We start from the raw sequence: 27,582 nt of genomic DNA, 5'->3' as shown, positions 1-27,582 counted from the left end.
TCTGGAGTGCCGTGTCCTTGGATGAAAATTGTTGTTTGGGCCATGATCCGGCCCCTACGCTGAGCTCTGGTAGTTGATCGCACTGCGGTCCGAGGGTCACATTGTTGGAGATATATATATATATATATATATATATATTTCTGGATTCTCCTCGCCCCTCACTGTCGGCAGAAGTCACAGCATATATATATATATATATATATATTTTTAAACATCAGAATGCGCGCTAGATGGTTCCGGAGGCAATCCTATATTTATATTGCGGGGGCCTGCGGGGCCTCCACAGCCCCGGAGACCGCCACATCCCCGGGGCTTGTTTTGTAATTAGTGGAGGGTCTCCGAGGTGCCCCGGGGACCACCACCTCCAGTGGGCTTTGAAACTAGAGGGAGGGGGGCCCCCCAGGGGCGGCTCCTGCAATATCCCGGGGGAGCCCACCCCTGGGACATTGCTGTTTGCTTTGACAGGGTGGAAGTATGTCTCCCGCCTTGTCATAGCAAACCCTGGTTTGCTTCGTTGAAGTGAGAGGAGGAAAACCTGCTTTTGCTTCAATGAAGCAAAGCAGTATTGCTTTTGGGCAAGGGGAGCCGCATGTGTATGCAGCTCCCCTTGCCCAAAAGCAATGCCGGCTCCCGCAGGAGGTGGGGAGCCGGCGGGACCGTGGGGACAATGGAGCTGCCAATTGGTAGGAAGGTGGTGCACAACCGTGTGTGTTCATTAATTTATGGTGTTTGCCGTGCTCCTCGGGCTCACTCCCCGCTCGGGAGTATAGGTACAGGACATTGGGGCTGCCCCCATGGTCCCAACAGAGAGGCCAGGCCCCAGGGTTCAGGGGTCCCTGGGGCAAGAAATGACCTGGGAGGGGGGGGCCCCTTAAAAAAATACATGGAGATGTGGGCATGCCTCGGGGGATGTGGTCCCTGAGGCGAATGTAAATTAATGAAAGTGAATGTTTTTTATTTTCAAAAACATTCGGAGTCGCAACCCTAGTTCGGCTCTCAAGGCAGCCCCCTAGTGTGAATATGAAGGGTGCGTGGCTCTCAGCACGGTCCCCTAGTGTGAACACGAAGGGACTCGGCTCTCAACACGGCCCCCTAGTGTGAACGCGATGTGTGTGTGCGGCTCCCAGCACAACCCCCTAGTGTTAACGTGAGGGGTGCACGACTCTAAGCAAAAATAAGATTTTTTTAAAAAAAAGCTTGGTTATATGTTGGGTTATTGGGTGGCTCTAGAAAGAGCCCTTGTTTTCATTGGGAGATTGCCGTAGCTACATGTAAGTGTGTATGCAGAGCTTCAGGTTGTTGAGAAACACTCTATTGCCTTGATCACTGAAGTGTACTCCATCACCACAGTTTTGGGGAAAAGCAACATTAATTCTGCAAAGGTGTCCTTCATTAGCATTTCCAGACCTACCCCAGTCAATGTGCCTATGTCATTGCCACCACAGTGCACAATCATGAGGTCAGGGGGTTGGAGATGCAAAAAGGTTTTAACCACAGGCATCAATTGATGCCATTTTAATCCTCTCTGTCCAATCCATTTAATGGCTACATTTTGCAAAGCTAGGTCTTTGTCAATACCTCTGTGTTCAGCATACCTTTTGCACCAGAAAACATAGCTGTTCCCAACAATCCACACTGAAAGTAATGAAAAGATGTCTGTAGCTGAAGTAGTCAGTTGGTAGTATGAGAGGTATCTAAAATGGTGGACAAGATGCTGTTTTTAAGAAATTAGAGAATTGATTGGCTGTTTAAGAACTTTGTACATTCAAAAATAGGGTGCATTTTACTTTCTTTGAAAAACAGGTTTCTTATTGGTCAGTAAAAAATGTTCGAAAAGGTACATTAGAAAGAATAAGGTCATATTTTGCAACGGCAACCACACCTGCTGTTTGCATTTGCAAAATTGTGTGGTGAGCTTGAAAATATGGTGAACTTGTGACCTGTCAGTTAAGTTGAATGTTTCATGAACTATTACTAGGGAAACTGGCATTAAGCAGAATGGGGGTAGAAGTCAGTTGCTAAGGGTTATTATGTGTAACTAATAGATGTGCTCCCACCTAATAGTTCAGACAAAGGAGGTTTCAACCCTCAATCAATCAATCAATGACATTTATATAGCGCGCTACATACCCGTAGGGTCTCAAGGCGCTGGGGGAGGGGGGGTGCCGCTACTGCTCGAACAGCCAGGTCTTCAGCTTCTTCCTGAAGGAGAGGTGGTCTCGGGTCAGGCGCAGGTCGGTCGGGAGGGAGTTCCAGGTCTTGGCGGCCAGGTAGGAGAAGGACCTTCCTCCTGTAGTCGCTCTTCGGATGCGGGGGACGGCGGCGAGGGCGTGGTTGGCTGATCGGAGGTGGCGTTTGGGAGCGTAGAAGTTGATCCGGCTGTTGAGGTAGCTCGGGCCTTGGTCGTGTAGGGCTTTGTGTGCGTGGGCGAGGAGGCGGAAGGTGATTCTTTTGTTGACGGGGAGCCAGTGAAGGTCTCTCAGATGTCCGGAGATGTGGCTGGTTCGTGGGATGTCGAGGATGAGTCTGGCTGAGGCGTTCTGGATCCGCTGGAGTCTCTTCTGGAGCTTGGCGGTGGTACCGGCGTAGAGGGCGTTGCCGTAGTCCAGTCGGCTGGTGACGAGGGCCTGGGTGACGGTCTTCCTGGTCTCGGTGGGGATCCACCAGAAGATCTTCCGTAGCATGCGCAGGATGTTGAAGCATGACGAGGAGACGGCGTTGACTTGTCTGGTCATGGAGAGGGAGGAGTCCAGGATGAAGCCCAGGTTGCGTGCATGGTCTGTCGGTTTGGGTGCGGTGCCCAGGGCGGGAGGCCACCAGGAGTCGTCCCAGGCGGAGGGTGAAGAGCCCAGGATGAGGACCTCCGTCTTGTCAGAGTTCAGTTTCAGGCGGCTGGTCGTCATCCACTCGGCTACTTCTTTCATCCCTTCGTGCAGGTTGGCTCTGGCGGCGGCGGGGTCGTTGGTCAGGGAGAGGATCAGCTGGGTGTCGTCGGCGTAGGAGATTATGCTGAGGTTGTGTTGGCGTGCGATGGCCGCGAGGGGGCTCATGTAGACGTTGAAGAGGGTGGGGCTCAGCGAGGATCCTTGAGGGACGCCGCAGATGACTTCGGAGGCCTCTGACTTGTACGGTGGTAGGCGGACTCTCTGTGTTCTGCCGTCGAGGAAGGAGATGATCCATTCCAGCGCCTTGTCCTGGATTCCGATGTTGCTGAGGCGCTGTACTAGGGTGCGGTGGCAGACAGTGTCGAATGCCGCGGAGAGGTCTAGGAGGATGAGGGCTGCTGTTTCTCCGTTGTCCATCAGGGCTCGGATGTCATCGGTGGCAGCGATGAGGGCGGTCTCGGTGCTGTGGTTGGCTCGGAAGCCGGACTGTGAGGGGTCGAGGGATCCATTCGTCTCGAGGAAGGCGGCCATCTGCTTGTTGACGGTCTTCTCGATGACTTTGGCGGGAAACGGGAGGAGCGAGATGGGGCGGTAATTCTTGAGTTCGGTGGGGTCCGCTGTGGGTTTCTTGAGTAGAGCGCTGAGTTCGGCGTGCATCCAGCTCTCAGGGAAGGTGGCGGTGTCGAAGGATGTGTTGATGATGTCTCGCAGGTGGGGTGCGATGACGGCGTCGGCCTTGTTGAAGACGTGGTGAGGGCAGGGGTCGGTCGGTGATCCGGAGTGGATGGAGTTCATCGTGCGGATGGTGTCTTCGGTGCTGATCGGGGTCCAGGCGTGGAGGGTGGTGGTGGGGGGTGGTTGTTCGGTCTTGGTGTGCGTTGGTTGGTTGTTGAAGCTGTTGTGTATGTCCGTGATCTTGTTGTGGAAGTATGAAGCGAGGGAATTGCAGAGGTCTTGCGATGGGGTGATGTCGTTGTTTCCTGCGCTGGGGTTGGATAGCTCTTTCACGATGTTGAAGAGTTCCTTGCAGTTGTGTGCGTTGTTGTCCAGCAGGTCCTTGAATGCAGTTTTCTTGGCGGCGCGGATCAGCTGGTGGTGCTTCCGGGTGGCCATCTTGAAGGTGGTCCTGTTGTCCGGTGTAGGATCCCTTCTCCAGACTTTCTCGAGGGCTCGGCAGTTCTTCTTGGAGCTCTTGAGTTCGTCGGTGAACCACGGGGCTTTCTTGCTGCCGGGTCTGCTGGGCGGGGTCCTCATCGGGGCGAGCTCGTCCGCGCAGATGCTGATCCACTTCGTGAGGTTGTCGGCGGCCTGGCTGGGGTTTGCTGAGCTGGCAGGAGGGTGCTGGCTCAGGGAGGTGGCGAGCTGGTCTGCTGTGATCTTGTTCCAGCTTCTGCGGGCGGCCTGTTGCTGGTGGTGGTGGGTCGTCGTTCTCTTGAAGGTGAAGTGGACGCAGCTGTGGTCCGTCCATTGCAGCTCTGTGGCGTGGCTGAAGTCGATGTCTGTGCTGGAGGAGAAGACTGCGTAGAGTGTGTGTCCGGCGAGGTGGGTGGGGGTGGACACCAGCTGCTTGAGTCCAAGATTGGATGTTAGTTTGTCATCTGCTTGCATTCTGGAAGTGTGATGTGCCTCGTTGGGGGTGGACTAGGATGTGTGAGACTTTGGGATTCATCGTTGTCATGTCTTGCATGTGGCAAATGTACGGCATCACTGTGTGTTATGTTGCCTCACAGCTGCTCCTCTGTCCCTCCGAGTCTATTTACTTGTGTGCGCAGCTCTGTTGTATCAATTGCACTCCTACGGCATATCATTGTCATGCTTTTATGCACATGTCCATGAGCTTGACAATGACACACTGATGTGGGCTGTTGAAGGTGGTCGCCCATGTGAGTGTAGGGCTCTGGTAAGCATAGGGCCGACACAGATGCCGAGTTCATTCCTGGTGTAGTCGCACTGTGAGTAGGGCTAGGCATGTGGCTCATGCTGCGGCAATACAGATACACACAACACACTTGGCATGTATGATCCTGGACCTCGAGCGGTCTTGCGCTCTTTCATTTCTACGTTTGTGCGAGCCCGCCCCCGGGTGCATGCTACATTGCAACATTGTCGATTGTGTGCCAGGTGGCGCCAACACTAAAACACAGATACATGCATTAGTTACTTCCTTGTCGAGTCCAGAACTGAACCACGGCTAGAGCCCTGGGCAAATTCTGCACACGCCTACGCTGTTCTGGCGTACGCCAGCTGTGCCCACTCCTCTTATGCTTACAGGGGGGGACAATGCTACACAGCCGAGTTCTTCCCACTGCCAGAGGTAAGATGGTTGCATCCGCTGTCCACAGCACAATGTAATGTGGTAGGGCTCAGGGCTATCATGCATACATAATGAACACACGGACACAGTTAGATAGATAGTGGAACTGGCTATAGGCACGTGCACCCGGCCCCTTTTTATTACCAGGGTCACGTGTCCAGTGACGCCTGTGCTGGATGTGTGTGGGGTGAGTGTAAGCCAGCCCTCAGGGAATGGTTGGTGCTGGCAACAACTACAACAGTGATCATCAGATTACACACAGAGATTCAATATTGAAGGGTCCATTACTTGTGGTGCACTAAGGTAGGGGCACCAGATTTGAAATAACACACAAAAGATTATATCGTAAAGGGTCCATGACTTGTGGTGTGCTGAAGTAGGGCAGCAGATCTGAAATCATACACAAAAGATTCTATCATAAAGGGTCCATGAGCTGTGGTGCGCTGAGGTAGGGGCACCAGAGATGAGCGTGCTCATGTGAAGAAATTGTTAATGTCCCTTCGGGATTATCCTGCTGCCTGATGTGACATTGTTGCACCCTGTGTCTACAGCATGAATCATAAAGGGTCCATGAGTTGTTATGTACAGAGTTAATGGCACCTGAAGAGATCAGTGTGTGCGCAGCCAGTGATGATGGCGTGTCCTTGCAGGACAGGATTGGATTAAATATGTGTGAGACCTGCTGTGGTGCACTGAGTTAGTGGCAACAGTGGCGCTCAGCATGTGCGCAGCCAGCGATGATACGTGGATCGAGCGGGCCGCACTGAGATCAATGGCTTTTGCCCTAATTAATTCTGCCTTAACAAGGCCACATGGCGGTGACTTGTGGTGTACTGAGCTAGTGGCATCAGAAGCATTCAGCGTGTGTGCAGCCTGCAATGATGCAGGTGTGGGCAGGCCGCACTGGGATCAATGTCTGTTGCCTTCTTGACTGTGTCATCTGCAATCGTGACTCAATCCGAATTGTGAGCCTTCCTGTCTGGAGTGCAGATCGAAGGCAGTAGTCAGCACAGACATTGAGGAATACTTTTTGTCAATCCTCTTGACAAAATACGAGAACATAGAGTACAATTCACTTGGCAATTAATAAATCAAGACTGAATTTGAATTGTAAGCCCTGCTGACCGCAGTATAAGCGTATGGAACAAAAGATTAAATATGTATGGAATACATTGTTGAAATATGTAGATTTCAGGGACTCTATAGTTAGTTGCCTACTGGACTCTGAAACTCATGAATGAAGACTGAATTTGAACTGTGAGTCCTGCTGACCGCAGTGTAGGCCAGAGGCAGCAGTCAGGAAGGGCCCACAGCTACGTGGCATTGACTTGAGCTGCACAGATTGGGAGTTCACGAATTCCAGACAACAATGCTGTTCATCCGGGACTGGATGAACAGCAACCATCTTAAACTGAACCCGGATAAAATGGAGGTCGTCCTCACAGGTGGCCTAACGAACCCCTGGAGCCCCCTTTTCTGGCCCAAAGATCTGGGACAATCTCCCACCCCTTCTACTTCTGCCAAAACCCTGGGGGTAACAATAAACAGTGATCTCACCATGAATAAACAAATTGGAGCCGTGGTCTCCACTTGCTGCTTCCAGCTAAGAAAAATAAGGAAAATTAGTAGATTCCTTAGCCAGGAAGCAAAGATCCAGGCAGTCCTTGCGATGGTAATATCCCACATCGAATACGCCAATTCTCTATACCGCCTTCAAATGATTAAAAATCAGGTGACCAGGCTGGTCCTCCAAGCAAATAGGCGCGAACATACCACCCCTTTGCTGAAGTAGCTACACTGGCTCCCTATAATCCAGAGATGCTCCTTCAAAGTGGGATGTATCATCTTCAAATCCCTGAACAATAAAAACCCTAAATTCATCGATAACTTGATAAACAGATACACTCCCTTTCGCAACCTGCGATCTGCCCATCTGCACCTTCTGGTCATACCTCCCTTCAGACTAAAACGAGCTGGAGGATCAAGATTCGCCACCTTAGGCCCTAAATTGTGGAACTCCTTACGTCTTGAAGCCAGAGCATGTACAGACCACCTCATGCGGTTTCGGAAACTACTAAAAACTTGGCTATTCAAGCAGGCATACTGTTAACATCTCAGTCTACTCAAGCTGGTTCACCTTTCATCTCAGCCTAATTACCTTAGAACAGCGCCAAGAAACCAATCTGATGTACGTGCGCTTAACAAATAAAGAATAACATAACATAACATAACATAACATAACATACAGTCTTCTTAACCGATTATACTCGCTTGCACAATTTGCATTGGCACTAATCTTGAATTGTGAGCCTTGCTGACCGCAGTGTAGGCCGGAGGCAGAGGTCAGCAAAGGCCAACAGCCACGTGACGTTGACTTGAGCTGCACAAAGCTAGGGGCACCTTAGGCACTCAGTGTGTGCACACCCACCGATGATGCCTGGTCCATCCGGGCCGCACTGGGAGCAATGTCTGTTGCCTAATGGACTGCGTCATCTGCAATCGCAATTCAATCTGAATTGTGAGCCCTGCTGTCCGCAGTGTAGACCGGAGGCAGAAGTCAGCAAGGGCCCACAGTCACATGGCGTTGAGTTGAGCTGCACAGTTAGTGGCACCAGAAGCATTCAGCGTGTGCGACTCAATCTGAGTTGTGAGCCCTGCTGTCCGCATTATGCATTGAAGGCTATAGTCTGTACAGACATAACTCTTCAGTGCTGTGCTGCTGGGTTCGCAGGGGGCCTGTGTCGAGGAGGCCTGCGGTCATGGCGGCGGCCTTGTGGCAGGGCCGCCGCTCTGGCCGACGCGTTGGCCTTTCCAGAAGTGAACCCCGTCCAGAGCCCCGGCTTATTTATTCACTCTCCTATGCTGGAGTGGCGTACGTTGGACCAGCCCACTCCGCTTCCGCTTATAGGGGGGACAACACAGCTACATGACCAAGATCTTCCCCACTGCCTGAGGTAACTTGGTCATTAGAGATAATGGGGTAACCCAATAACCCTCAGAACTTGAGTAAGTATGCTCAAGAAAAACCATGGTTCTGTCAGGGAGATCAACTGATTTGCACTAGGTACTTAATATATTAAAGAAAATATGTTTCAGTCATGTAACAATGTAACACACCAAGAAAAAGCAACCAATTTATGCCAAAAACTGAATTTCTTTACTTTGTATTTGTATATATGCAAATCAATTAAAACGCTGTCTGAGACAGGAAACAAATACGGGGAATGAGCCAATGGCTGTGTGGTACAATTAGTGTCTGGTAGTGATATGTGACAAAGTGCTGCACATGAGTTACATAAATATTATATATATATATTTATATATATATATATATATATATATATATATATATATATATATATATATATATATATAACACAAAAACAATATTTAGCATGTAAGTCCACAACTCATTGCATAAATCCCAACGGAAAATACGATTTTCTGTTCAGGTCAGGGAATTGCGTGAAATAATTAAGACAACAACGTCGACGTTTCGACCCTTAATGGTTGTGCAGAATAATAGACATCAGAGACGGGTCTTCAACAGGACAGGTGGGAGAAGGGTGACAGCCAAACAACTTGAAGTCCTATATTATGCGCATCCAACTTTGCAGCAATATTCAGGGAGGTGTCAGCCGACACCTCCAACTCACATCCATAGATTGTGGTCTGTTTAAGCCATAAAAATCGTTCTTCCCCAGCCGGTGGTAATTAATAGTGTGGGGCCACCAAAGTGATCAAATGATTGAGTAAGGTATAGTAGAGACGTCCTCATTTGTCCGTATCCGCTTTTTGCACAATTAAGCTGGAAAACAAGTAATATCGGCACTTTGCACCAGGTTGAGAATGGGATGATAATTCTTTTGCCACTTTTGCTGCGCTAAAGTGCTGATAACTCGGCGATAAGTTTTGAGAATCCGCCCCATTGTTTTTTTTTATTTTTTCGTCCACATTCCCGCACCCAGCCGCTTAAAAAAATATACATATATTAATAATTTTTCGGCCCTGGGGTTTTTTGTGTGATCCCCTGAGCTGGCCTAGGGGGTCAGGATGTTTGTACACTGGCCACTTTTCTTGTTATTTTATCTTTTTTCTTGTGATCCACATGTAGCTAGAACAAAGTCCTAATAAACACAAGGTCTTGTTTTAGAGTCACCCTATAACACAACAGTGGGGACTTATCAGCGAGTTATCGGCACTTTAGCACAGCAAAAGTGGTGAAATAATTATCGCTTTATTCTCAAGTTGGTGCACACTGACACATTGCCCACAGGCTGACGGTATCAACACGATTCAGAAAAGGGGGTGGTGATGAACAGAGTGCCTGAATTAAGCAGACCACTCTTACCCAGTCCAAAGATCAGGGCTTGATCCATCACCGTTTTTTAGCTCACTGCACCATCCCAGCTCAGAACTTGGCTATATGCAAATTAGTCTGTTCATGTCCCAGTGCATGATGGGAACAGGGCAAACCAAACTACCAAGCCAATTCTTGTACTGGGAAGGAAACAAGCTTCCGGGGACCGGTTTCTGCCATCTCAGGCGTCGTCGGCCCGGCTTGCTTGAATCCTGATGGTGCAATGAGCAAGGGACTCACATCTGAGTATACCCTTCCACGCTTATGGTGGACAAAATGATTCAGAAAAGGGGGTGGTGATGAACAGAGTGCCTGAATTAAGCAGACCACTCTTACCCAGTCCAAAGATCGGGGCTTGATCCATCACCGTTTTTTAGCTCACTGCACCATCCCAGCTCAGAACTTGGCTATATGCAAATTAGTCTGTTCATGTCCCAGTGCATGATGGGAACAGGGCAAACCAAACTACCAAGCCAATTCTTGTACTGGGAAGGAAACAAGCTTCCGGGGACCGGTTTCTGCCATTTCAGGCGTCGTCGGCCCGGCTTGCTTGAATCCTGATGGTGCAATGAGCAAGGGACTCACATCTGAGTATTCCCTTCCACGCTTATGGTGGACAAAATGATTCAGAAAAGGGGGTGGTGATGAACAGAGTGCCTGAATTAAGCAGACCACTCTTACCCAGTCCAAAGATAAGGGCTTGATCCATCACTGTTTTTTAGCTCACTGCACCATCCCAGCTCAGAACTTGGCTATATGCAAATTAGTCTGTTCATGTCCCAGTGCATGATGGGAACAGGGCAAACCAAACTACCAAGCCAATTCTTGTACTGGGAAGGAAACAAGCTTTCGGGGACCGGTTTCTGCCATTTCAGGCGTCGTCGGCCTGGCTTGCTTGAATCCTGATGGTGCAATGAGCAAGGGACTCACATCTGAGTATACCCTTCCACGCTTATGGTGGACAAAATGATTCAGAAAAGGGGGTGGTGATGAACAGAGTGCCTGAATTAAGCAGACCACTCTTACCCAGTCCAAAGATCAGGGCTTGATCCATCACCGTTTTTTAGCTCACTGCACCATCCCAGCTCAGAACTTGGCTATATGCAAATTAGTCTGTTCATGTCCCAGTGCATGATGGGAACAGGGCAAACCAAACTACCAAGCCAATTCTTGTACTGGGAAGGAAACAAGCTTCCGGGGACCGGTTTCTGCCATTTCAGGCGTCGTCGGCCCGGCTTGCTTGAATCCTGATGGTGCAATGAGCAAGGGACTCACATCTGAGTATACCCTTCCACGCTTATGTTGGACAAATGATTCAGAAAAGGGGGTGGTGATGAACAGAGTGCCTGAATTAAGCAGACCACTCTTACCCAGTCCAAAGATCAGGGCTTGATCCATCACCATTTTTTAGCTCACTGCACCATCCCAGCTCAGAACTTGGCTATATGCAAATTAGTCTGTTCATGTCCCAGTGCATGATGGGAACAGGGCAAACCAAACTACCAAGCCAATTCTTGTACTGGGAAGGAAACAAGCTTCCGGGGACCGGTTTCTGCCATTTCAGGCGTCGTCGGCCCGGCTTGCTTGAATCCTGATGGAGCAGTGAGCAAGGGACTCATGTCTGAGTATACCCTGCCACACCTATAGTGGCCAAAATCGATTCAGAAAAGGGGTTGGTGATGAACAGAGTGTCTGAATTAAGCAGACCACTCTTACCAAGTCCAAAGATCAGGGCTTGATCCATCACCGTTTTTTAGCTCACTGCACCATCCCAGCTCAGAATTTGCCTATATGCAAATTAGTCTGTTCATGTCCCAGTGCATGACGGGAACAGGGCAAACCAAACTACCAAGCCAATTCTTGTACTGGGAAGGAAACAAGCTTCCGGGGACCGGTTTCTGCCATTTCAGGCGTCGTCGGCCCGGCTTGCTTGAATCCTGATGGTGCAATGAGCAAGGGACTCACATCTGAGTATACCCTTCCACGCTTATGGTGGACAAAATGATTCAGAAAAGGGGGTGGTGCTGAACAGAGTGCCTGAATTAAGCAGACCACTCTTACCCAGTCCAAAGATAAGGGCTTGATCCATCACTGTTTTTTAGCTCACTGCACCATCCCAGCTCAGAACTTGGCTATATGCAAATTAGTCTGTTCATGTCCCAGTGCATGATGGGAACAGGACAAACCAAACTACCAAGCCAATTCTTGTACTGGGAAGGAAACAAGCTTCCGGGGACCGGTTTCTGCCATTTCAGGCATCGTCGGCCCGGCTTGCTTGAATCCTGATGGAGCAGTGAGCAAGGGACTCATGTCTGAGTATACCCTGCCACACCTATAGTGGCCAAAATCGATTCAGAAAAGGGGGTGGTGATGAACAGAGTGTCTGAATTAAGCAGACCACTCTTACCCAGTCCAAAGATCAGGGCTTGATCCATCACCGTTTTTTAGCTCACTGCACCATCCCAGCTCAGAACTTGGCTATATGCAAATTAGTCTGTTCATGTCCCAGTGCATGACGGGAACAGGGCAAACCAAACTACCAAGCCAATTCTTGTACTGGGAAGGAAACAAGCTTCCGGGGACCGGTTTCTGCCATTTCAGGCGTCGTCGGCCCGGCTTGCTTGAATCCTGATGGTGCAATGAGCAAGGGACTCACATCTGAGTATTCCCTTCCACGCTTATGGTGGACAAAATGATTCAGAAAAGGGGGTGGTGATGAACAGAGTGCCTGAATTAAGCAGACCACTCTTACCCAGTCCAAAGATAAGGGCTTGATCCATCACTGTTTTTTAGCTCACTGCACCATCCCAGCTCAGAACTTGGCTATATGCAAATTAGTCTGTTCATGTCCCAGTGCATGATGGGAACAGGGCAAACCAAACTACCAAGCCAATTCTTGTACTGGGAAGGAAACAAGCTTTCGGGGACCGGTTTCTGCCATTTCAGGCGTCGTCGGCCTGGCTTGCTTGAATCCTGATGGTGCAATGAGCAAGGGACTCACATCTGAGTATACCCTTCCACGCTTATGGTGGACAAAATGATTCAGAAAAGGGGGTGGTGATGAACAGAGTGCCTGAATTAAGCAGACCACTCTTACCCAGTCCAAAGATCAGGGCTTGATCCATCACCGTTTTTTAGCTCACTGCACCATCCCAGCTCAGAACTTGGCTATATGAAAATTAGTCTGTTCATGTCCCAGTGCATGATGGGAACAGGACAAACCAAACTACCAAGCCAATTCTTGTACTGGGAAGGAAACAAGCTTCCGGGGACCGGTTTCTGCCATTTCAGGCATCGTCGGCCCGGCTTGCTTGAATCCTGATGGAGCAGTGAGCAAGGGACTCATGTCTGAGTATACCCTGCCACACCTATAGTGGCCAAAATCGATTCAGAAAAGGGGGTGGTGATGAACAGAGTGTCTGAATTAAGCAGACCACTCTTACCCAGTCCAAAGATCAGGGCTTGATCCATCACCGTTTTTTAGCTCACGGCATCATCCCAGCTCAGAACTTGGCTATATGCAAATTAGTCTGTTCATGTCCCAGTGCATGATGGGAACAGGGCAAACCAAACTACCAAGCCAATTCTTGTACTGGGAAGGAAACAAGCTTCCGGGGACCGGTTTCTGCCATTTCAGGCGTCGTCGGCCCGGCTTGCTTGAATCCTGATGGTGCAATGAGCAAGGGACTCACATCTGAGTATACCCTTCCACGCTTATGGTGGACAAAATGATAAAATGATTCAGAAAAGGGGGTGGTGATGAACAGAGTGCCTGAATTAAGCAGACCACTCTTACCCAGTCCAAAGATCAGGGCTTGATCCATCACCGTTTTTTAGCTCACTGCACCATCCCAGCTCAGAACTTGGCTATATGCAAATTAGTCTGTTCATGTCCCAGTGCATGATGGGAACAGGGTAAACCAAACTACCAAGCCAATTCTTGTACTGGGAAGGAAACAAGCTTCCGGGGACCGGTTTCTGCCATTTCAGGCGTCGTCGGCCCGGCTTGCTTGAATCCTGATGGTGCAATGAGCAAGGGACTCACATCTGAGTATACCCTTCCACGCTTATGGTGGACAAAATGATTCAGAAAAGGGGGTGGTGATGAACAGAGTGCCTGAATTAAGCAGACCACTCTTACCCAGTCCAAAGATCAGGGCTTGATCCATCACCGTTTTTTAGCTCACTGCACCATCCCAGCTCAGAACTTGGCTATATGCAAATTAGTCTGTTCATGTCCCAGTGCATGATGGGAACAGGGCAAACCAAACTACCAAGCCAATTCTTGTACTGGGAAGGAAACAAGCTTCCGGGGACCGGTTTCTGCCATTTCAGGCGTCGTCGGCCCGGCTTGCTTGAATCCTGATGGAGCAGTGAGCAAGGGACTCATGTCTGAGTATACCCTGCCACACCTATAGTGGCCAAAATCGATTCAGAAAAGGGGTTGGTGATGAACAGAGTGTCTGAATTAAGCAGACCACTCTTACCCAGTCCTAAGATCAGGGCTTGATCCATCACCGTTTTTTAGCTCACTGCACAATCCCAGCTCAGAACTTGGCTATATACAAATTAGTCTGTTCATGTCCCAGTGCATGATGGGAACAGGGCAAACCAAACTACCAAGCCAATTCTTGTACTGGGAAGGAAACAAGCTTCCGGGGACCGGTTTCTGCCATTTCAGGCGTCGTCGGCCCGGCTTGCTTGAATCCTGATGGTGCAATGAGCAAGGGACTCACATCTGAGTATACCCTTCCACGCTTATGGTGGACAAAATTATTCAGAAAAGGGGGTGGTGATGAACAGAGAGCCTGAATTAAGCAGACCACTCTTACCCAGTCCAAAGATCAGGGCTTGATCCATCACCGTTTTTTAGCTCACTGCACCATCCCAGCTCAGAACTTGGCAATATGCAAATTAGTCTGTTCATGTCCCAGTGCATGACGGGAACAGGGCAAACCAAACTACCAAGCCAATTCTTGTACTGGGAAGGAAACAAGCTTCCGGGGACCGGTTTCTGCCATTTCAGGCGTCGTCGGCCCGGCTTGCTTGAATCCTGATGGTGCAATGAGCAAGGGACTCACATCTGAGTATACCCTTCCACGCTTATGGTGGACAAAATGATTCAGAAAAGGGGGTGGTGATGAACAGAGTGCCTGAATTAAGCAGACCACTCTTACCCAGTCCAAAGATCAGGGCTTGATCCATCACTGTTTTTTAGCTCACTGCACCATCCCAGCTCAGAACTTGGCTATATGCAAATTAGTCTGTTCATGTCCCAGTGCATGATGGGAACAGGGCAAACCAAACTACCAAGCCAATTCTTGTACTGGGAAGGAAACAAGCTTCCGGGGACCGGTTTCTGCCATTTCAGGCGTCGTCGGCCCGGCTTGCTTGAATCCTGATGGTGCAATGAGCAAGGGACTCACATCTGAGTATACCCTTCCACGCTTATGGTGGACAAAATTATTCAGAAAAGGGGGTGGTGATGAACAGAGTGCCTGAATTAAGCAGACCACTCTTACCCAGTCCAAAGATCAGGGCTTGATCCATCACCGTTTTTTAGCTCACTGCACCATCCCGGCTCAGAACTTGGCTATATGAAAATTAGTCTGTTCATGTCCCAGTGCATGATGGGAACAGGGCAAACCAAACTACCAAGCCAATTCTTGTACTGGGAAGGAAACAAGCTTCCGGGGACCGGTTTCTGCCATTGCAGGCGTCGTCGGCCCGGCTTGCTTGAATCCTGATGGTGCAATGAGCAAGGGACTCACATCTGAGTATACCCTTCCACGCTTATGGTGGACAAAATGATTCAGAAAAGGGGGTGGTGATGAACAGAGTGCCTGAATTAAGCAGACCACTCTTACCCAGTCCAAAGATCAGGGCTTGATCCATCACCGTTTTTTAGCTCACTGCATCATCCCAGCTCAGAACTTGGCTATATGCAAATTAGTCTGTTCATGTCCCAGTGCATGATGGGAACAGGGCAAACCAAACTACCAAGCCAATTCTTGTACTGGGAAGGAAACAAGCTTCCGGGGACCGGTTTCTGCCATTTCAGGCGTCGTCGGCCCGGCTTGCTTGAATCCTGATGGTGCAATGAGCAAGGGACTCACATCTGAGTATACCCTTCCACGCTTATGGTGGACAAAATGATTCAGAAAAGGGGGTGGTGATGAACAGAGTGCCTGAATTAAGCAGACCACTCTTACCCAGTCCAAAGATCAGGGCTTGATCCATCACCGTTTTTTAGCTCACTGCACCATCCCAGCTCAGAACTTGGCTATATGCAAATTAGTCTGTTCATGTCCCAGTGCATGATGGGAACAGGGCAAACCAAACTACCAAGCCAATTCTTGTACTGGGAAGGAAACAAGCTTCCGGGGACCGGTTTCTGCCATTTCAGGCGTCGTCGGCCCGGCTTGCTTGAATCCTGATGGTGCAATGAGCAAGGGACTCACATCTGAGTATACCCTTCCACGCTTATGGTGGACAAAATGATTCAGAAAAGGGGGTGGTGATGAACAGAGTGCCTGAATTAAGCAGACCACTCTTACCCAGTCCAAAGATCAGGGCTTGATCCATCACTGTTTTTTAGCTCACTGCACCATCCCAGCTCAGAACTTGGCTATATGCAAATTAGTCTGTTCATGTCCCAGTGCATGATGAGAACAGGGCAAACCAAACTACCAAGCCAATTCTTGTACTGGGAAGGAAACAAGCTTCCGGGGACCGGTTTCTGCCATTTCAGGCGTCGTCGGCCCGGCTTGCTTGAATCCTGATGGTGCAATGAGCAAGGGACTCACATCTGAGTATACCCTTCCACGCTTATGGTGGACAAAATGATTCAGAAAAGGGGGTGGTGATGAACAGAGTGCCTGAATTCAGCAGACCACTCTTACCCAGTCCAAAGATCAGGGCTTGATCCATCACCGTTTTTTAGCTCACTGCACCATCCCAGCTCAGAACTTGGCTATATGCAAATTAGTCTGTTCATGTCCCAGTGCATGATGGGAACAGGGCAAACCAAACTACCAAGCCAATTCTTGTACTGGGAAGGAAACAAGCTTCCGGGGACCGGTTTCTGCCATTTCAGGCGTCGTCGGCCCGGCTTGCTTGAATCCTGATGGTGCAATGAGCAAGGGACTCACATCTGAGTATACCCTTCCACGCTTATGGTGGACAAAATGATTCAGAAAAGGGGGTGGTGATGAACAGAGTGCCTGAATTAAGCAGACCACTCTTACCCAGTCCAAAGATCAGGGCTTGATCCATCACCGTTTTTTAGCTCACTGCACCATCCCAGCTCTGAACTTGGCTATATGCAAATTAGTCTGTTCATGTCCCAGTGCATGATGGGAACAGGGCAAACCAAACTACCAAGCCAATTCTTGTACTGGGAAGGAAACAAGCTTCCGGGGACCGGTTTCTGCCATTTCAGGCGTCGTCGGCCCGGCTTGCTTGAATCCTGATGGTGCAATGAGCAAGGGACTCATGTCTGAGTATACCCTGCCACACCTATAGTGGCCAAAATCGATTCAGAAAAGGGGGTGGTGATGAACAGAGTGTCTGAATTAAGCAGACCACTCTTACCCAGTCCAAAGATCAGGGCTTGATCCATCACCGTTTTTTAGCTCACTGCACAATCCCAGCTCAGATCTTGGCTATATGCAAATTAGTCTGTTCATGTCCCAGTGCATGATGGGAACAGGGCAAACCAAATTACCAAGCCAATTCTTGTACTGGGAAGGAAACAAGCTTCCGGGGACCGGTTTCTGCCATTTCAGGCGTCGTCGGCCCGGCTTGCTTGAATCCTGATGGTGCAATGAGCAAGGGACTCACATCTGAGTATACCCTTCCACGCTTATGGTGGACAAAATGATTCAGAAAAGGGGGTGGTGATGAACAGAGTGCCTGAATTAAGCATACCACTCTTACCCAGTCCAAAGATCAGGGCTTGATCCATCACCGTTTTTTAGCTCACTGCATCATCCCAGCTCAGAACTTGGCTATATGCAAATTAGTCTGTTCATGTCCCAGTGCATGATGGGAACAGGGCAAACCAAACTACCAAGCCAATTCTTGTACTGGGAAGGAAACAAGCTTCCGGGGACCGGTTTCTGCCATTTCAGGCGTCGTCGGCCCGGCTTGCTTGAATCCTGATGGTGCAATGAGCAAGGGACTCACATCTGAGTATACCCTTCCACGCTTATGGTGGACAAAATGATTCAGAAAAGGGGGTGGTGATGAACAGAGTGCCTGAATTAAGCAGACCACTCTTACCCAGTCCAAAGATCAGGGCTTGATCCATCACCGTTTTTTAGCTCACTGCACCATCCCAGCTCAGAACTTGGCTATATGCAAATTAGTCTGTTCATGTCCCAGTGCATGATGGGAACAGGGCAAACCAAACTACCAAGCCAATTCTTGTACTGGGAAGGAAACAAGCTTCCGAGGACCGGTTTCTGCCATTTCAGGCGTCGTCGGCCCGGCTTGCTTGAATCCTGATGGTGCAATGAGCAAGGGACTCACATCTGAGTATACCCTTCCACGCTTATGGTGGACAAAATTATTCAGAAAAGGGGGTGGTGATGAACAGAGTGCCTGAATTAAGCAGACCACTCTTACCCAGTCCAAAGATCAGGGCTTGATCCATCACCGTTTTTTAGCTCACTGCACCATCCCAGCTCAGAACTTGGCTATATGCAAATTAGTCTGTTCATGTCCCAGTGCATGACGGGAACAGGGCAAACCAAACTACCAAGCCAATTCTTGTACTGGGAAGGAAACAAGCTTCCGGGGACCGGTTTCTGCCATTTCAGGCGTCGTCGGCCCGGCTTGCTTGAATCCTGATGGTGCAATGAGCAAGGGACTCACATCTGAGTATACCCTTCCACGCTTATGGTGGACAAAATGATTCAGAAAAGGGGGTGGTGATGAACAGAGTGCCTGAATTAAGCAGACCACTCTTACCCAGTCCAAAGATCAGGGCTTGATCCATCACTGTTTTTTAGCTCACTGCACCATCCCAGCTCAGAACTTGGCTATATGCAAATTAGTCTGTTCATGTCCCAGTGCATGATGGGAACAGGGCAAACCAAACTACCAAGCCAATTCTTGTACTGGGAAGGAAACAAGCTTCCGGGGACCGGTTTCTGCCATTTCAGGCGTCGTCGGCCCGGCTTGCTTGAATCCTGATGGTGCAATGAGCAAGGGACTCACATCTGAGTATACCCTTCCACGCTTATGGTGGACAAAATGATTCAGAAAAGGGGGTGGTGATGAACAGAGTGCCTGAATTAAGCAGACCACTCTTACCCAGTCCAAAGATCAGGGCTTGATCCATCACCGTTTTTTAGCTCACTGCACCATCCCAGCTCAGAACTTGGCTATATGAAAATTAGTCTGTTCATGTCCCAGTGCATGATGGGAACAGGGCAAACCAAACTACCAAGCCAATTCTTGTACTGGGAAGGAAACAAGCTTCCGGGGACCGGTTTCTGCCATTTCAGGCGTCGTCGGCCCGGCTTGCTTGAATCCTGATGGTGCAATGAGCAAGGGACTCACATCTGAGTATACCCTTCCACGCTTATGGTGGACAAAATGATTCAGAAAAGGGGGTGGTGATGAACAGAGTGCCTGAATTAAGCAGACCACTCTTACCCAGTCCAAAGATCAGGGCTTGATCCATCACCGTTTTTTAGCTCACTGCATCATCCCAGCTCAGAACTTGGCTATATGCAAATTAGTCTGTTCATGTCCCAGTGCATGATGGGAACAGGGCAAACCAAACTACCAAGCCAATTCTTGTACTGGGAAGGAAACAAGCTTCCGGGGACCGGTTTCTGCCATTTCAGGCGTCGTCGGCCCGGCTTGCTTGAATCCTGATGGTGCAATGAGCAAGGGACTCACATCTGAGTATACCCTTCCACGCTTATGGTGGACAAAATGATTCAGAAAAGGGGGTGGTGATGAACAGAGTGCCTGAATTAAGCAGACCACTCTTACCCAGTCCAAAGATCAGGGCTTGATCCATCACCGTTTTTTAGCTCACTGCACCATCCCAGCTCAGAACTTGGCTATATGCAAATTAGTCTGTTCATGTCCCAGTGCATGATGGGAACAGGGCAAACCAAACTACCAAGCCAATTCTTGTACTGGGAAGGAAACAAGCTTCCGGGGACCGGTTTCTGCCATTTCAGGCGTCGTCGGCCCGGCTTGCTTGAATCCTGATGGTGCAATGAGCAAGAGACTCACATCTGAGTATACCCTTCCACGCTTATGGTGGACAAAATGATTCAGAAAAGGGGGTGGTGATGAACAGAGTGCCTGAATTAAGCAGACCACTCTTACCCAGTCCAAAGATCAGGGCTTGATCCATCACCGTTTTTTAGCTCACTGCACCATCCCAGCTCAGAACTTGGCTATATGCAAATTAGTCTGTTCATGTCCCAGTGCATGATGGGAACAGGGCAAACCAAACTACCAAGCCAATTCTTGTACTGGGAAGGAAACAAGCTTCCGGGGACCGGTTTCTGCCATTTCAGGCGTCGTCGGCCCGGCTTGCTTGAATCCTGATGGTGCAATGAGCAAGGGACTCACATCTGAGTATACCCTTCCACGCTTATGGTGGACAAAATGATTCAGAAAAGGGGGTGGTGATGAACAGAGTGCCTGAATTAAGCAGACCACTCTTACCCAGTCCAAAGATCAGGGCTTGATCCATCACCGTTTTTTAGCTCACTGCACCATCCCAGCTCAGAACTTGGCTATATGCAAATTAGTCTGTTCATGTCCCAGTGCATGATGGGAACAGGGCAAACCAAACTACCAAGCCAATTCTTGTACTGGGAAGGAAACAAGCTTCCGGGGACCGGTTTCTGCCATTTCAGGCGTCGTCGGCCCGGCTTGCTTGAATCCTGATGGAGCAGTGAGCAAGGGACTCATGTCTGAGTATACCCTGCCACACCTATAGTGGCCAAAATAGATTCAGAAAAGGGGGTGGTGATGAACAGAGTGTCTGAATTAAGCAGACCACTCTTTCCCAGTCCAAAGATCAGGGCTTGATCCATCACCGTTTTTTAGCTCACTGCACCATCCCAGCTCAGAACTTGGCTATATGCAAATTAGTCTGTTCATGTCCCAGTGCATGATGGGAACAGGGCAAACCAAACTACCAAGCCAATTCTTGTACTGGGAAGGAAACAAGCTTCCGGGGACCGGTTTCTGCCATTTCAGGCGTCGTCGGCCCGGCTTGCTTGAATCCTGATGGTGCAATGAGCAAGGGACTCACATCTGAGTATACCCTTCCACGCTTATGGTGGACAAAATGATTCAGAAAAGGGGGTGGTGATGAACAGAGTGCCTGAATTAAGCAGACCACTCTTACCCAGTCCAAAGATCAGGGCTTGATCCATCACCGTTTTTTAGCTCACTGCACCATCCCAGCTCAGAACTTGGCTATATGCAAATTAGTCTGTTCATGTCCCAGTGCATGATGGGAACAGGGCAAACCAAACTACCAAGCCAATTCTTGTACTGGGAAGGAAACAAACTTCCGGGGACCGGTTTCTGCCATTTCAGGCGTCGTCGGCCCGGCTTGCTTGAATCCTGATGGTGCAATGAGCAAGGGACTCACATCTGAGTATACCCTTCCACGCTTATGGTGGACAAAATGATTCAGAAAAGGGGGTGGTGATGAACAGAGTGCCTGAATTAAGCAGACCACTCTTACCCAGTCCAAAGATCAGGGCTTGATCCATCACCGTTTTTTAGCTCACTGCACCATCCCAGCTCAGAACTTGGCTATATGCAAATTAGTCTGTTCATGTCCCAGTGCATGATGGGAACAGGGCAAACCAAACTACCAAGCCAATTCTTGTACTGGGAAGGAAACAAGCTTCCGGGGACCGGTTTCTGCCATTTCAGGCGTCGTCGGCCCGGCTTGCTTGAATCCTGATGGTGCAATGAGCAAGGGACTCACATCTGAGTATACCCTTCCACGCTTATGGTGGACAAAATGATTCAGAAAAGGGGGTGGTGATGAACAGAGTGCCTGAATTAAGCAGACCACTCTTACCCAGTCCAAAGATCAGGGCTTGATCCATCACCTTTTTTTAGCTCACTGCACCATCCCAGCTCAGAACTTGGCTATATGCAAATTAGTCTGTTCATGTCCCAGTGCATGACGGGAACAGGGCAAACCAAACTACCAAGCCAATTCTTGTACTGGGAAGGAAACAAGCTTCCGGGGACCGGTTTCTGCCATTTCAGGCGTCGTCGGCCCGGCTTGCTTGAATCCTGATGGTGCAATGAGCAAGGGACTCACATCTGAGTATACCCTTCCACGCTTATGGTGGACAAAATGATTCAGAAAAGGGGGTGGTGATGAACAGAGTGCCTGAATTAAGCAGACCACTCTTACCCAGTCCAAAGATCAGGGCTTGATCCATCACTGTTTATTAGCTCACTGCACCATCCCAGCTCAGAACTTGGCTATATGCAAATTAGTCTGTTCATGTCCCAGTGCATGATGGGAACAGGGCAAACCAAACTACCAAGCCAATTCTTGTACTGGGAAGGAAACAAGCTTCCGGGGACCGGTTTCTGCCATTTCAGGCGTCGTCGGCCCGGCTTGCTTGAATCCTGATGGTGCAATGAGCAAGGGACTCACATCTGAGTATACCCTTCCACGCTTATGGTGGACAAAATGATTCAGAAAAGGGGGTGGTGATGAACAGAGTGCCTGAATTAAGCAGACCACTCTTACCCAGTCCAAAGATCAGGGCTTGATCCATCACCGTTTTTTAGCTCACTGCACCATCCCAGCTCAGAACTTGGCTATATGAAAATTAGTCTGTTCATGTCCCAGTGCATGATGGGAACAGGGCAAACCAAACTACCAAGCCAATTCTTGTACTGGGAAGGAAACAAGCTTCCGGGGACCGGTTTCTGCCATTTCAGGCGTCGTCGGCCCGGCTTGCTTGAATCCTGATGGTGCAATGAGCAAGGGACTCACATCTGAGTATACCCTTCCACGCTTATGGTGGACAAAGTGATTCAGAAAAGGGGGTGGTGATGAACAGAGTGCCTGAATTAAGCAGACCACTCTTACCCAGTCCAAAGATCAGGGCTTGATCCATCACCGTTTTTTAGCTCACTGCATCATCCCAGCTCAGAACTTGGCTATATGCAAATTAGTCTGTTCATGTCCCAGTGCATGATGGGAACAGGGCAAACCAAACTACCAAGCCAATTCTTGTACTGGGAAGGAAACAAGCTTCCGGGGACCGGTTTCTGCCATTTCAGGCGTCGTCGGCCCGGCTTGCTTGAATCCTGATGGTGCAATGAGCAAGGGACTCACATCTGAGTATACCCTTCCACGCTTATGGTGGACAAAATGATTCAGAAAAGGGGGTGGTGATGAACAGAGTACCTGAATTAAGCAGACCACTCTTACCCAGTCCAAAGATCAGGGCTTGATCCATCACCGTTTTTTAGCTCACTGCACCATCCCAGCTCAGAACTTGGCTATATGCAAATTAGCCTGTTCATGTCCCAGTGCATGATGGGAACAGGGCAAACCAAACTACCAAGCCAATTCTAATACTGGGAAGGAAACAAGCTTCCGGGGACCGGTTTCTGCCATTTCAGGTGTCGTCGGCCCGGCTTGCTTGAATCCTGATGGTGCAATGAGCAAGGGACTCACATCTGAGTATACCCTTCCACGCTTATGGTGGACAAAATGATTCAGAAAAGGGGTGGTGATGAACAGAGTGCCTGAATTAAGCAGACCACTCTTACCCAGTCCAAAGATCAGGGCTTGATCCATCACCGTTTTTTAGCTCACTGCACCATCCCAGCTCAGAACTTGGCTATATGCAAATTAGTCTGTTCATGTCCCAGTGCATGATGGGAACAGGGCAAACCAAACTACCAAGCCAATTCTTGTACTGGGAAGGAAACAAGCTTCCGGGGACCGGTTTCTGCCATTTCAGGCGTCGTTGGCCCGGCTTGCTTGAATCCTGATGGTGCAATGAGCAAGGGACTCACATCTGAGTATACCCTTCCACGCTTATGGTGGACAAAATGATTCAGAAAAGGGGGTGGTGATGAACAGAGTGCCTGAATTAAGCAGACCACTCTTACCCAGTCCAAAGATCAGGGCTTGATCCATCACCGTTTTTTAGCTCACTGCACCATCCCAGCTCAGAACTTGGCTATATGCAAATTAGTCTGTTCACGTCCCAGTGCATGATGGGAACAGGGAAACCAAACTACCAAGCCAATTCTTGTACTGGGAAGGAAACAAGCTTCCGGGGACCGGTTTCTGCCATTTCAGGCGTCGTCGGCCCGGCTTGCTTGAATCCTGATGGTGCAATGAGCAAGGGACTCACATCTGAGTATACCCTTCCACGCTTATGGTGGACAAAATGATTCAGAAAAGGGGGTGGTGATGAACAGAGTGCCTGAATTAAGCAGACCACTCTTACCCAGTCCAAAGATCAGGGCTTGATCCATCACCGTTTTTTAGCTCACTGCACCATCCCAGCTCAGAACTTGGCTATATGCAAATTAGTCTGTTCATGTCCCAGTGCATGATGGGAACAGGGCAAACCAAACTACCAAGCCAATTCTTGTACTGGGAAGGAAACAAGCTTCCGGGGACCGGTTTCTGCCATTTCAGGCGTCGTCGGCCCGGCTTGCTTGAATCCTGATGGTGCAATGAGCAAGGGACTCACATCTGAGTATACCCTTCCACGCTTATGGTGAACAAAATGATTCAGAAAAGGGGGTGGTGATGAACAGAGTGCCTGAATTAAGCAGACCACTCTTACCCAGTCCAAAGATCAGGGCTTGATCCATCACCGTTTTTTAGCTCACTGCACCATCCCAGCTCAGAACTTGGCTATATGCAAATTAGTCTGTTCATGTCCCAGTGCATGATGGGAACAGGGCAAACCAAACTACCAAGCCAATTCTTGTACTGGGAAGGAAACAAGCTTCCGGGGACCGGTTTCTGCCATTTCAGGCGTCGTCGGCCCGGCTTGCTTGAATCCTGATGGAGCAGTGAGCAAGGGACTCATGTCTGAGTATACCCTGCCACACCTATAGTGGCCAAAATAGATTCAGAAAAGGGGGTGGTGATGAACAGAGTGTCTGAATTAAGCAGACCACTCTTTCCCAGTCCAAAGATCAGGGCTTGATCCATCACCGTTTTTTAGCTCACTGCACCATCCCAGCTCAGAACTTGGCTATATGCAAATTAGTCTGTTCATGTCCCAGTGCATGATGGGAACAGGGCAAACCAAACTACCAAGCCAATTCTTGTACTGGGAAGGAAACAAGCTTCCGGGGACCGGTTTCTGCCATTTCAGGCGTCGTCGGCCCGGCTTGCTTGAATCCTGATGGTACAATGAGCAAGGGACTCACATCTGAGTATACCCTTCCACGCTTACGGTGGACAAAATGATTCAGAAAAGGGGGTGGTGATGAACAGAGTGCCTGAATTAAGCAGACCACTCTTACCCAGTCCAAAGATCAGGGCTTGATCCATCACCGTTTTTTAGCTCACTGCACCATCCCAGCTCAGAACTTGGCTATATGCAAATTAGTCTGTTCATGTCCCAGTGCATGATGGGAACAGGGCAAACCAAACTACCAAGCCAATTCTTGTACTGGGAAGGAAACAAGCTTCCGGGGACCGGTTTCTGCCATTTCAGGCGTCGTCGGCCCGGCTTGCTTAAATCCTGATGGTGCAATGAGCAAGGGACTCACATCTGAGTATACCCTTCCACGCTTATGGTCGACAAAATGATTCAGAAAAGGGGGTGGTGATGAACAGAGTGCCTGAATTAAGCAGACCACTCTTACCCAGTCCAAAGATCAGGGCTTGATCCATCACCGTTTTTTAGCTCACTGCACCATCCCAGCTCAGAACTTGGCTATATGCAAATTAGTCTGTTCATGTCCCAGTGCATGATGGGAACAGGGCAAACCAAACTACCAAGCCAATTCTTGTACTGGGAAGGAAACAAGCTTCCGGGGACCGGTTTCTGCCATTTCAGGCGTCGTCGGCCCGGCTTGCTTGAATCCTGATGGTGCAATGAGCAAGGGACTCACATCTGAGTATACCCTTCCACGCTTATGGTGGACAAAATGATTCAGAAAAGGGGGTGGTGATGAACAGAGTGCCTGAATTAAGCAGACCACTCTTACCCAGTCCAAAGATCAGGGCTTGATCCATCACCTTTTTTTAGCTCACTGCACCATCCCAGCTCAGAACTTGGCTATATGCAAATTAGTCTGTTCATGTACCAGTGCATGACGGGAACAGGGCAAACCAAACTACCAAGCCAATTCTTGTACTGGGAAGGAAACAAGCTTCCGGGGACCGGTTTCTGCCATTTCAGGCGTCGTCGGCCCGGCTTGCTTGAATCCTGATGGTGCAATGAGCAAGGGACTCACATCTGAGTATACCCTTCCACGCTTATGGTGGACAAAATGATTCAGAAAAGGGGGTGGTGATGAACAGAGTGCCTGAATTAAGCAGACCACTCTTACCCAGTCCAAATATCAGGGCTTGATCCATCACTGTTTTTTAGCTCACTGCACCATCCCAGCTCAGAACTTGGCTATATGCAAATTAGTCTGTTCATGTCCCAGTGCATGATGGGAACAGGGCAAACCAAACTACCAAGCCAATTCTTGTACTGGGAAGGAAACAAGCTTCCGGGGACCGGTTTCTGCCATTTCAGGCGTCGTCGGCCCGGCTTGCTTGAATCCTGATGGTGCAATGAGCAAGGGACTCACATCTGAGTATACCCTTCCACGCTTATGGTGGACAAAATGATTCAGAAAAGGGGGTGGTGATGAACAGAGTGCCTGAATTAAGCAGACCACTCTTACCCAGTCCAAAGATCAGGGCTTGATCCATCACCGTTTTTTAGCTCACTGCACCATCCCAGCTCAGAACTTGGCTATATGAAAATTAGTCTGTTCATGTCCCAGTGCATGATGGGAACAGGGCAAACCAAACTACCAAGCCAATTCTTGTACTGGGAAGGAAACAAGCTTCCGGGGACCGGTTTCTGCCATTTCAGGCGTCGTCGGCCCGGCTTGCTTGAATCCTGATGGTGCAATGAGCAAGGGACTCACATCTGAGTATACCCTTCCACGCTTATGGTGGACAAAATGATTCAGAAAAGGGGGTGGTGATGAACAGAGTGCCTGAATTAAGCAGACCACTCTTACCCAGTCCAAAGATCAGGGCTTGATCCATCACCGTTTTTTAGCTCACTGCATCATCCCAGCTCAGAACTTGGCTATATGCAAATTAGTCTGTTCATGTCCCAGTGCATGATGGGAACAGGGCAAACCAAACTACCAAGCCAATTCTTGTACTGGGAAGGAAACAAGCTTCCGGGGACCGGTTTCTGCCATTTCAGGCGTCGTCGGCCCGGCTTGCTTGAATCCTGATGGTGCAATGAGCAAGGGACTCACATCTGAGTATACCCTTCCACGCTTATGGTGGACAAAATGATTCAGAAAAGGGGGTGGTGATGAACAGAGTGTCTGAATTAAGCAGACCACTCTTACCCAGTCCAAAGATCAGGGCTTGATCCATCACCGTTTTTTAGCTCACTGCACCATCCCAGCTCAGAACTTGGCTATATGCAAATTAGCCTGTTCATGTCCCAGTGCATGATGGGAACAGGGCAAACCAAACTACCAAGCCAATTCTTGTACTGGGAAGGAAACAAGCTTCCGGGGACCGGTTTCTGCCATTTCAGGCGTCGTTGGCCCGGCTTGCTTGAATCCTGATGGTGCAATGAGCAAGGGACTCACATCTGAGTATACCCTTCCACGCTTATGGTGGACAAAATGATTCAGAAAAGGGGGTGGTGATGAACAGAGTGCCTGAATTAAGCAGACCACTCTTACCCAGTCCAAAGATCAGGGCTTGATCCATCACCGTTTTTTAGCTCACTGCACCATCCCAGCTCAGAACTTGGCTATATGCA

This window comes from Lissotriton helveticus, chromosome 6 (assembly GCF_964261635.1).
Source record: "Lissotriton helveticus chromosome 6, aLisHel1.1, whole genome shotgun sequence".
NCBI lineage: Eukaryota > Metazoa > Chordata > Amphibia > Caudata > Salamandridae > Lissotriton > Lissotriton helveticus.
The sequence above is the reverse complement of the archived record's forward strand: the minus strand, read 5'-3'. Positions refer to the sequence as shown.